Source organism: Pelobates fuscus, chromosome 3 (genome assembly GCF_036172605.1).
Source record: "Pelobates fuscus isolate aPelFus1 chromosome 3, aPelFus1.pri, whole genome shotgun sequence".
NCBI classification, from domain to species: Eukaryota; Metazoa; Chordata; class Amphibia; order Anura; family Pelobatidae; genus Pelobates; species Pelobates fuscus.
This window is the reverse complement of record NC_086319.1, coordinates 396,286,196-396,296,195: the sequence shown is the minus strand read 5'-3', so window position 1 is coordinate 396,296,195 and position 10,000 is coordinate 396,286,196. Positions and strand designations below refer to the sequence as shown.

At 44.0% G+C, this 10,000-nt stretch overlaps 5 non-coding genes across 5 annotated transcripts; all 5 read right to left on the bottom strand.

Moving 5' to 3' along the window:
• Positions 1-372: 372 nt before the first annotated feature.
• On the bottom strand, positions 373-444 carry TRNAW-CCA (transfer RNA tryptophan (anticodon CCA)). Its single transcript has one exon. It is a non-coding gene; the product is annotated as a tRNA-Trp (tRNA).
• An 853-nt stretch (positions 445-1,297) lies between these two features.
• TRNAL-AAG (transfer RNA leucine (anticodon AAG)) lies at positions 1,298-1,379 on the bottom strand. The gene has a single exon. It is a non-coding gene; the product is annotated as a tRNA-Leu (tRNA).
• A 730-nt stretch (positions 1,380-2,109) lies between these two features.
• On the bottom strand, positions 2,110-2,181 carry TRNAW-CCA (transfer RNA tryptophan (anticodon CCA)). Its single transcript has one exon. It is a non-coding gene; the product is annotated as a tRNA-Trp (tRNA).
• A 4,330-nt stretch (positions 2,182-6,511) lies between these two features.
• Positions 6,512-6,593, bottom strand: TRNAL-AAG (transfer RNA leucine (anticodon AAG)). The gene has a single exon. It is a non-coding gene; the product is annotated as a tRNA-Leu (tRNA).
• Positions 6,594-7,323: 730 nt separating this feature from the next.
• Positions 7,324-7,395, bottom strand: TRNAW-CCA (transfer RNA tryptophan (anticodon CCA)). The gene has a single exon. It is a non-coding gene; the product is annotated as a tRNA-Trp (tRNA).
• Between the last annotated feature and the right edge of the window lie 2,605 nt (positions 7,396-10,000).

Here is a 10,000-nt window from a genome sequence, read left to right as displayed (position 1 = left end):
GCTGTCCTCCAGTATTCAGCATTCAAATGCTGCCTCTAGGAAATCGATTCATTAACCTGTTTTGACAAAAAGGGAGTAAAGCAAAAAAAAGGAGGAACCCATAAAATGACACGCTAAAGGAACAGGGGGACTCTATTTTTGGTTCCCGACTCCTAGTTTAAAATCCACAGGATTCATTTGAAGCAATCAGGAATCCTGCAGCATGTCAAATCTACCTACTGTAGATGAGCAGGACTTTTCCCGTTTTGACCATCAACATAATGAAATAACGCAAGTACGGGATATATGGATTATATATGCTAAGCCTGCTTTTTATCCAACTCTGGTATGACAAGAGATCTGTGCTTACTCTTCTCCAAAGCAAAAGCAGCATGACCCCGACGTGATTTGAACACGCAACCTTCTGATCTGGAGTCAGACGCGCTACCGTTGCGCCACGAGGTCTCATTGTAAAGGTGGACGTGGTCGTCAACAGAGTAGCCAACAAAGGTAGTTTTTTTCCCCCACCGACATAAAATTAGATAGATTCTGACAAATTAAATATTCAGCCTAAAGAGGAAAGAAAATAAGTACTTTTCTTTTCAGCACAATACCACTGTAATTGAAGGCAAAGACAAACAGAAAGGCACTGCACCAGCTAGCCAGTTTCTGTGTTTGTGGCCATGTGAAGCCATACCGGTTTAATTACATTACAATGGAACATGCAAATGCTGGGGTGAATCGTGCATGGTGTGGAATTCTCCACGTGACTTACTCTTTGCTAGCTTTATATTTAGGACAATTTATGGCCTCTTTCAAGTGAGAAGAAAGATGTTAAATTCTCTTCCTAAAGAAGGTGTTTTATGGAATTCAGTAGATGTATTTGAGGATGGCCTCGATGTTCTTGTGGCAAAGCTGGAAACTATGCCACTTTAGTATCTAAAGTGGGTATTGTAACACAGCTTGTTGATCCAAGGAGAAATCGGAATGCACATATGGAGTTCTAAAGGAATCCTGCTGCCCAACTTGGGGCACAATTGAAAATGACTTCAGGTCTTTCTTTTTTTCCTTTCTCCTTCTTTTGGAACAACAAGGGGAAGAAGGGTGGGTGAAATGTTGAAGCTGAGTCTTCTTTTCATCCTGCATTACTTTTCTAACTTTCTGTGTTACTGTTCCATTTTCAAAGATCAAATGAGTATGCAACAAGTGCATTTCCATGTCCACATAAGTTGCACGTTGTGGCAAATAAGGAAGCGGTATTTAAACGGCGTGATACGTTTATTCATCCACAGAAGGCTGGAAGAAAAAAAGAGCCTGATGGCAGCGGTGGGATTCGAACCCACGCCCCCGAAGAGACTGGAGCCTTAATCCAGTGCCTTAGACCGCTCGGCCACGCTACCTGTGCAAAATTCCTGTGGCTGCGTACTCAAAACACGCACGCCATTTGGGAGCGTTCTGATCATTTCCTTTTCTTTCTTGTCAAAAGGTTGCAAGTCCCGACAATATCTTTCCACACTCATGCAGCACTGCTGGCGGCATAGGTCATTTAGAACGCCTTCACCTCTACAAGACCGCAAAAACACAAGAAAACTAGATCAATGCTAAAATATTACACATCCCCCTCTATTTATTCTCACACAGAAAGAGTTTAAAGCGCAAGTTCCTCATGTTACATTCAGGTGAAATCTGCTAGCGTGTCAAATGACCACCAACAGGTGCAAACAAAAGATAACAATTCAACACCAGCATAGGGAAAGTGCTGTCCTCCAGTATTCAGCATTCAAATGCTGCCTCTAGGAAATCGATTCATTAACCTGTTTTGACAAAAAGGGAGTAAAGCAAAAAAAAGGAGGAACCCATAAAATGACACGCTAAAGGAACAGGGGGACTTTTTTTTTGGTTCCCGACTCCTAGTTTAAAATCCACAGGATTCATTTGAAACAATCAGGAATCCTGCAGCATGTCAAATCTACCTACTGTAGATGAGCAGGACTTTTCCCGTTTTGACCATCAACATAATGAAATAACGCAAGTACGGGATATATGGATTATATATGCTAAGCCTGCTTTTTATCCAACTCTGGTATGACAAGAGATCTGTGCTTACTCTTCTCCAAAGCAAAAGCAGCATGACCCCGACGTGATTTGAACACGCAACCTTCTGATCTGGAGTCAGACGCGCTACCGTTGCGCCACGAGGTCTCATTGTAAAGGTGGACGTGGTCGTCAACAGAGTAGCCAACAAAGGTAGGTTTTTTTCCCCCACCGACATAAAATTAGATAGATTCTGACAAATTAAATATTCAGCCTAAAGAGGAAAGAAAATAAGTACTTTTCTTTTCAGCACAATACCACTGTAATTGAAGGCAAAGCCAAACAGAAAGGCACTGCACCAGCTAGCCAGTTTCTGTGTTTGTGGCCATGTGAAGCCATACCGGTTTAATTACATTACAATGGAACATGCAAATGCTGGGGTGAATCGTGCATGGTGTGGAATTCTCCACGTGACTTACTCTTTGCTAGCTTTATATTTAGGACAATTTATGGCCTCTTTCAAGTGAGAAGAAAGATGTTAAATTCTCTTCCTAAAGAAGGTGTTTTATGGAATTCAGTAGATGTATTTGAGGATGGCCTCGATGTTCTTGTGGCAAAGCTGGAAACTATGCCACTTTAGTATCTAAAGTGGGTATTGTAACACAGCTTGTTGATCCAAGGAGAAATCGGAATGCACATATGGAGTTCTAAAGGAATCCTGCTGCCCAACTTGGGGCACAATTGAAAATGACTTCAGGTCTTTCTTTTTTTCCTTTCTCCTTCTTTTGGAACAACAAGGGGAAGAAGGGTGGGTGAAATGTTGAAGCTGAGTCTTCTTTTCATCCTGCATTACTTTTCTAACTTTCTGTGTTACTGTTCCATTTTCAAAGATCAAATGAGTATGCAACAAGTGCATTTCCATGTCCACATAAGTTGCACGTTGTGGCAAATAAGGAAGCGGTATTTAAACGGCGTGATACGTTTATTCATCCACAGAAGGCTGGAAGAAAAAAATAGCCTGATGGCAGCGGTGGGATTCGAACCCAGGCCCCCGAAGAGACTGGAGCCTTAATCCAGCGCCTTAGACCGCTCGGCCACGCTACCTGCGCAAAATTCCTGTGGCTGCGTACTCAAAACACGCACGCCATTTGGGAGCGTTCTGATCATTTCCTTTTCTTTCTTGTCAAAAGGTTGCAAGTCCCGACAATATCTTTCCACACTCATGCAGCACTGCTGGCGGCATAGGTCATTTAGAACGCCTTCACCTCTACAAGACCGCAAAAACACAAGAAAACTAGATCAATGCTAAAATATTACACATCCCCCTCTATTTATTCTCACACAGAAAGAGTTTAAAGCGCAAGTTCCTCATGTTACATTCAGGTGAAATCTGCTAGCGTGTCAAATGACCACCAACAGGTGCAAACAAAAGATAACAATTCAACACCAGCATAGGGAAAGTGCTGTCCTCCAGTATTCAGCATTCAAATGCTGCCTCTAGGAAATCGATTCATTAACCTGTTTTGACAAAAAGGGAGTAAAGCAAAAAAAAGGAGGAACCCATAAAATGACACGCTAAAGGAACAGGGGGACTCTATTTTTGGTTCCCGACTCCTAGTTTAAAATCCACAGGATTCATTTGAAACAATCAGGAATCCTGCAGCATGTCAAATCTACCTACTGTAGATGAGCAGGACTTTTCCCGTTTTGACCATCAACATAATGAAATAACGCAAGTACGGGATATATGGATTATATATGCTAAGCCTGCTTTTTATCCAACTCTGGTATGACAAGAGATCTGTGCTTACTCTTCTCCAAAGCAAAAGCAGCATGACCCCGACGTGATTTGAACACGCAACATTCTGATCTGGAGTCAGACGCGAAACCGTTGCGCCACGAGGTCTCATTGTAAAGGTGGACGTGGTCGTCAACAGAGTAGCCAACAAAGGTAGGTTTTTTTCCCCCACCGACATAAAATTAGATAGATTCTGACAAATTAAATATTCAGCCTAAAGAGGAAAGAAAATAAGTACTTTTCTTTTCAGCACAATACCACTGTAATTGAAGGCAAAGCCAAACAGAAAGGCACCGCACCAGCTAGCCAGTTTCTGTGTTTGTGGCCATGTGAAGCCATACCGGTTTAATTACATTACAATGGAACATGCAAATGCTGGGGTGAATCGTGCATGGTGTGGAATTCTCCACGTGACTTACTCTTTGCTAGCTTTATATTTAGGACAATTTATGGCCTCTTTCAAGTGAGAAGAAAGATGTTAAATTCTCTTCCTAAAGAAGGTGTTTTATGGAATTCAGTAGATGTATTTGAGGATGGCCTCGATGTTCTTGTGGCAAAGCTGGAAACTATGCCACTTTAGTATCTAAAGTGGGTATTGTAACACAGCTTGTTGATCCAAGGAGAAATCGGAATGCACATATGGAGTTCTAAAGGAATCCTGCTGCCCAACTTGGGGCACAATTGAAAATGACTTCAGGTCTTTCTTTTTTTCCTTTCTCCTTCTTTTGGAACAACAAGGGGAAGAAGGGTGGGTGAAATGTTGAAGCTGAGTCTTCTTTTCATCCTGCATTACTTTTCTAACTTTCTGTGTTACTGTTCCATTTTCAAAGATCAAATGAGTATGCAACAAGTGCATTTCCATGTCCACATAAGTTGCACGTTGTGGCAAATAAGGAAGCGGTATTTAAACGGCGTGATACGTTTATTCATCCACAGAAGGCTGGAAGAAAAAAAGAGCCTGATGGCAGCGGTGGGATTCGAACCCACGCCCCCGTAGAGACTGGAGTCTTAACCCAGCGCCTTAGACCGCTCGGCCACGCTACCTGCGCAAAATCCCTGTGGCTGCGTACTCAAAACACGCACGCCATTTGGGAGCGTTCTGATCATTTCATTTTCTTTCTTGTCAAAAGGTTGCAAGTCCCGACAATATCTTTCCACACTCATGCAGCACTGCTGGCGGCATAGGTCATTTAGAACGCCTTCACCTCTACAAGACCGCAAAAACACAAGAAAACTAGATCAATGCTAAAATATTACACATCCCCCTCTATTTATTCTCACACAGAAAGAGTTTAAAGCGCAAGTTCCTCATGTTACATTCAGGTGAAATCTGCTAGCGTGTCAAATGACCACCAACAGGTGCAAACAAAAGATAACAATTCAACACCAGCATAGGGAAAGTGCTGTCCTCCAGTATTCAGCATTCAAATGCTGCCTCTAGGAAATCGATTCATTAACCTGTTTTGACAAAAAGGGAGTAAAGCAAAAAAAAGGAGGAACCCATAAAATGACACGCTAAAGGAACAGGGGGACTCTATTTTTGGTTCCCGACTCCTAGTTTAAAATCCACAGGATTCATTTGAAACAATCAGGAATCCTGCAGCATGTCAAATCTACCTACTGTAGATGAGCAGGACTTTTCCCGTTTTGACCATCAACATAATGAAATAACGCAAGTACGGGATATATGGATTATATATGCTAAGCCTGCTTTTTATCCAACTCTGGTATGACAAGAGATCTGTGCTTACTCTTCTCCAAAGCAAAAGCAGCATGACCCCGACGTGATTTGAACACGCAACATTCTGATCTGGAGTCAGACGCGAAACCGTTGCGCCACGAGGTCTCATTGTAAAGGTGGACGTGGTCGTCAACAGAGTAGCCAACAAAGGTAGGTTTTTTTCCCCCACCGACATAAAATTAGATAGATTCTGACAAATTAAATATTCAGCCTAAAGAGGAAAGAAAATAAGTACTTTTCTTTTCAGCACAATACCACTGTAATTGAAGGCAAAGCCAAACAGAAAGGCACCGCACCAACTAGCCAGTTTCTGTGTTTGTGGCCATGTGAAGCCATACCGGTTTAATTACATTACAATGGAACATGCAAATGCTGGGGTGAATCGTGCATGGTGTGGAATTCTCCACGTGACTTACTCTTTGCTAGCTTTATATTTAGGACAATTTATGGCCTCTTTCAAGTGAGAAGAAAGATGTTAAATTCTCTTCCTAAAGAAGGTGTTTTATGGAATTCAGTAGATGTATTTGAGGATGGCCTCGATGTTCTTGTGGCAAAGCTGGAAACTATGCCACTTTAGTATCTAAAGTGGGTATTGTAACACAGCTTGTTGATCCAAGGAGAAATCGGAATGCACATATGGAGTTCTAAAGGAATCCTGCTGCCCAACTTGGGGCACAATTGAAAATGACTTCAGGTCTTTCTTTTTTTCCTTTCTCCTTCTTTTGGAACAACAAGGGGAAGAAGGGTGGGTGAAATGTTGAAGCTGAGTCTTCTTTTCATCCTGCATTACTTTTCTAACTTTCTGTGTTACTGTTCCATTTTCAAAGATCAAATGAGTATGCAACAAGTGCATTTCCATGTCCACATAAGTTGCACGTTGTGGCAAATAAGGAAGCGGTATTTAAACGGCGTGATACGTTTATTCATCCACAGAAGGCTGGAAGAAAAAAAGAGCCTGATGGCAGCGGTGGGATTCGAACCCACGCCCCCGAAGAGACTGGAGCCTTAATCCAGCGCCTTAGACCGCTCGGCCACGCTACCTGCGCAAAATCCCTGTGGCTGCGTACTCAAAACACGCACGCCATTTGGGAGCGTTCTGATCATTTCATTTTCTTTCTTGTCAAAAGGTTGCAAGTCCCGACAATATCTTTCCACACTCATGCAGCACTGCTGGCGGCATAGGTCATTTAGAACGCCTTCACCTCTACAAGACCGCAAAAACACAAGAAAACTAGATCAATGCTAAAATATTACACATCCCCCTCTATTTATTCTCACACAGAAAGAGTTTAAAGCGCAAGTTCCTCATGTTACATTCAGGTGAAATCTGCTAGCGTGTCAAATGACCACCAACAGGTGCAAACAAAAGATAACAATTCAACACCAGCATAGGGAAAGTGCTGTCCTCCAGTATTCAGCATTCAAATGCTGCCTCTAGGAAATCGATTCATTAACCTGTTTTGACAAAAAGGGAGTAAAGCAAAAAAAAGGAGGAACCCATAAAATGACACGCTAAAGGAACAGGGGGACTCTATTTTTGGTTCCCGACTCCTAGTTTAAAATCCACAGGATTCATTTGAAACAATCAGGAATCCTGCAGCATGTCAAATCTACCTACTGTAGATGAGCAGGACTTTTCCCGTTTTGACCATCAACATAATGAAATAACGCAAGTACGGGATATATGGATTATATATGCTAAGCCTGCTTTTTATCCAACTCTGGTATGACAAGAGATCTGTGCTTACTCTTCTCCAAAGCAAAAGCAGCATGACCCCAACGTGATTTGAACACGCAACCTTCTGATCTGGAGTCAGACGCGCTACCGTTGCGCCACGAGGTCTCATTGTAAAGGTGGACGTGGTCGTCAACAGAGTAGCCAACAAAGGTAGTTTTTTTTCCCCCACCGACATAAAATTAGATAGATTCTGACAAATTAAATATTCAGCCTAAAGAGGAAAGAAAATAAGTACTTTTCTTTTCAGCACAATACCACTGTAATTGAAGGCAAAGCCAAACAGAAAGGCACTGCACCAGCTAGCCAGTATCTGTGTTTGTGGCCATGTGAAGCCATACCGGTTTAATTACATTACAATGGAACATGCAAATGCTGGGGTGAATCGTGCATGGTGTGGAATTCTCCACGTGACTTACTCTTTGCTAGCTTTATATTTAGGACAATTTATGGCCTCTTTCAAGTGAGAAGAAAGATGTTAAATTCTCTTCCTAAAGAAGGTGTTTTATGGAATTCAGTAGATGTATTTGAGGATGGCCTCGATGTTCTTGTGGCAAAGCTGGAAACTATGCCACTTTAGTATCTAAAGTGGGTATTGTAACACAGCTTGTTGATCCAAGGAGAAATCGGAATGCACATATGGAGTTCTAAAGGAATCCTGCTGCCCAACTTGGGGCACAATTGAAAATGACTTCAGGTCTTTCTTTTTTTCCTTTCTCCTTCTTTTGGAACAACAAGGGGAAGAAGGGTGGGTGAAATGTTGAAGCTGAGTCTTCTTTTCATCCTGCATTACTTTTCTAACTTTCTGTGTTACTGTTCCATTTTCAAAGATCAAATGAGTATGCAACAAGTGCATTTCCATGTCCACATAAGTTGCACGTTGTGGCAAATAAGGAAGCGGTATTTAAACGGCGTGATACGTTTATTCATCCACAGAAGGCTGGAAGAAAAAAAGAGCCTGATGGCAGCGGTGGGATTCGAATCCAAGCCCCCGAAGAGACTGGAGCCTTAATCCAGCGCCTTAGACCAGTGTTCCCCAACCCCCGGGCCGCGGACCGGTACCGGTCCGTGGATCAAACGGTACCGGGCCGCCCAGGGGTGTGCGAGCCTGCCGGCTAGTGCAGGGCTGGCATTGCCCAAGTGCCAGCCCTGCAATGTGCCTGCGGACCGGAGGGGAGATCAGAGATCTCCCTCCCCGGTCTGCAGGCACTGTGCTGACAGCCGGCAGGGGAGGGAGTGAGAGAGGACCCGGGAGCTCTTACCTGCAGCTCCTCCGGGTCCTCCTCTCGCGAGATTTGGAGCGTTGCCGCGGTAACCACGGCAACACTCCAAATCTCGCGAGAGTGAACTCTAGCCCTGTAACTGGGCTAGAGTTCATCTCACCACCGCTGGGACCACCAGGGATTCCCCACCGGACCACCAGGGACTAAGAAATGTCCCCCCTCCTCCCAGTAAAGGTAAGAAGGGAGGGGGGACATCAATATATTATATTTAATTAAATAAAAAATATATAAAAAAGCCTCCCTACCCTCCTTACCCCCCATACACACACTACACACATTGCCCCACAAACACTGCCCCCATACACACACTGCCCCATACACACACTACACACACTGCCCCACAAACACTGCCCCCATGCACACACTACACACACTGCCCACAAACACTGCCCCATGCACACACTACACACATTGCCCCACAAACACTGCCCCCATGCACACACTACACACACTGCCCCATACACACACTACACACACTGCCCCACAAACACTGCCCCCATGCACACACTACACACACTGCCCCACAAACACTGCCCCATGTACACACTACACACATTGCCCCACAAACACTGCCCCCATACACACTACACACACTGCCCCACAAACACTGCCCCCTCATACACACCTGCCCCACAAACACTGCCCCCATAAACACACTACACACCTGCCCCACAAACACTGCCCCCATGCACACACTGCCCCACAAACACTGCCCCATGTACACACTACACACATTGCCCCACAAACACTGCCCCCATACACACTACACACACTGCCCCACAAACACTGCCCCCTCATACACACCTGCCCCACAAACACTGCCCCCATACACACACTACACACCTGCCCCACAAACACTGCCCCCATGCACACACTACACACATTGCCCCACAAACACTGCCCCCATGCACACACTACTGGCGCCATAACAGAGGGCAGAGGAGACTTGTGATCGGGCACCAGAGAGAAGGGGCACTGCATGGAAGCAGAGGCAGCTTGGGACAAGGTAGGTAGGAGACTGAAATACAGCCTTGAGTTCCCAGCCACAGAAACTCCCCCAGTCTGTGACTGGGAAAGAAGCTGCTGAGTATAGGTGGTGTTACATCAGCATTAGTCTGCTGGTGTAACACTACCTACCTATCCTGTCTGTCACATACCCTCATATGTACCCCATTTTTATTAACTCTCACATGAACATGCTATATACATTCAGTCTGAGTATGTGTGGGACCCTGAACCAACAATTTTGAGTCTATGTCTTTATGTGACTGTGTTTGTGATTTTCTCACTATGTATGTGTCTGTGTGTTTTTTTTAATATATGTGCTCTTTTTTTTTTTGTCTTATTAAATCAAAACAAGCGGGCCACGGAAAAATTATCAAACGTTTACCGGTCCGCGGCGATAAAAAGGTTGGGGAGCACTGCCTTAG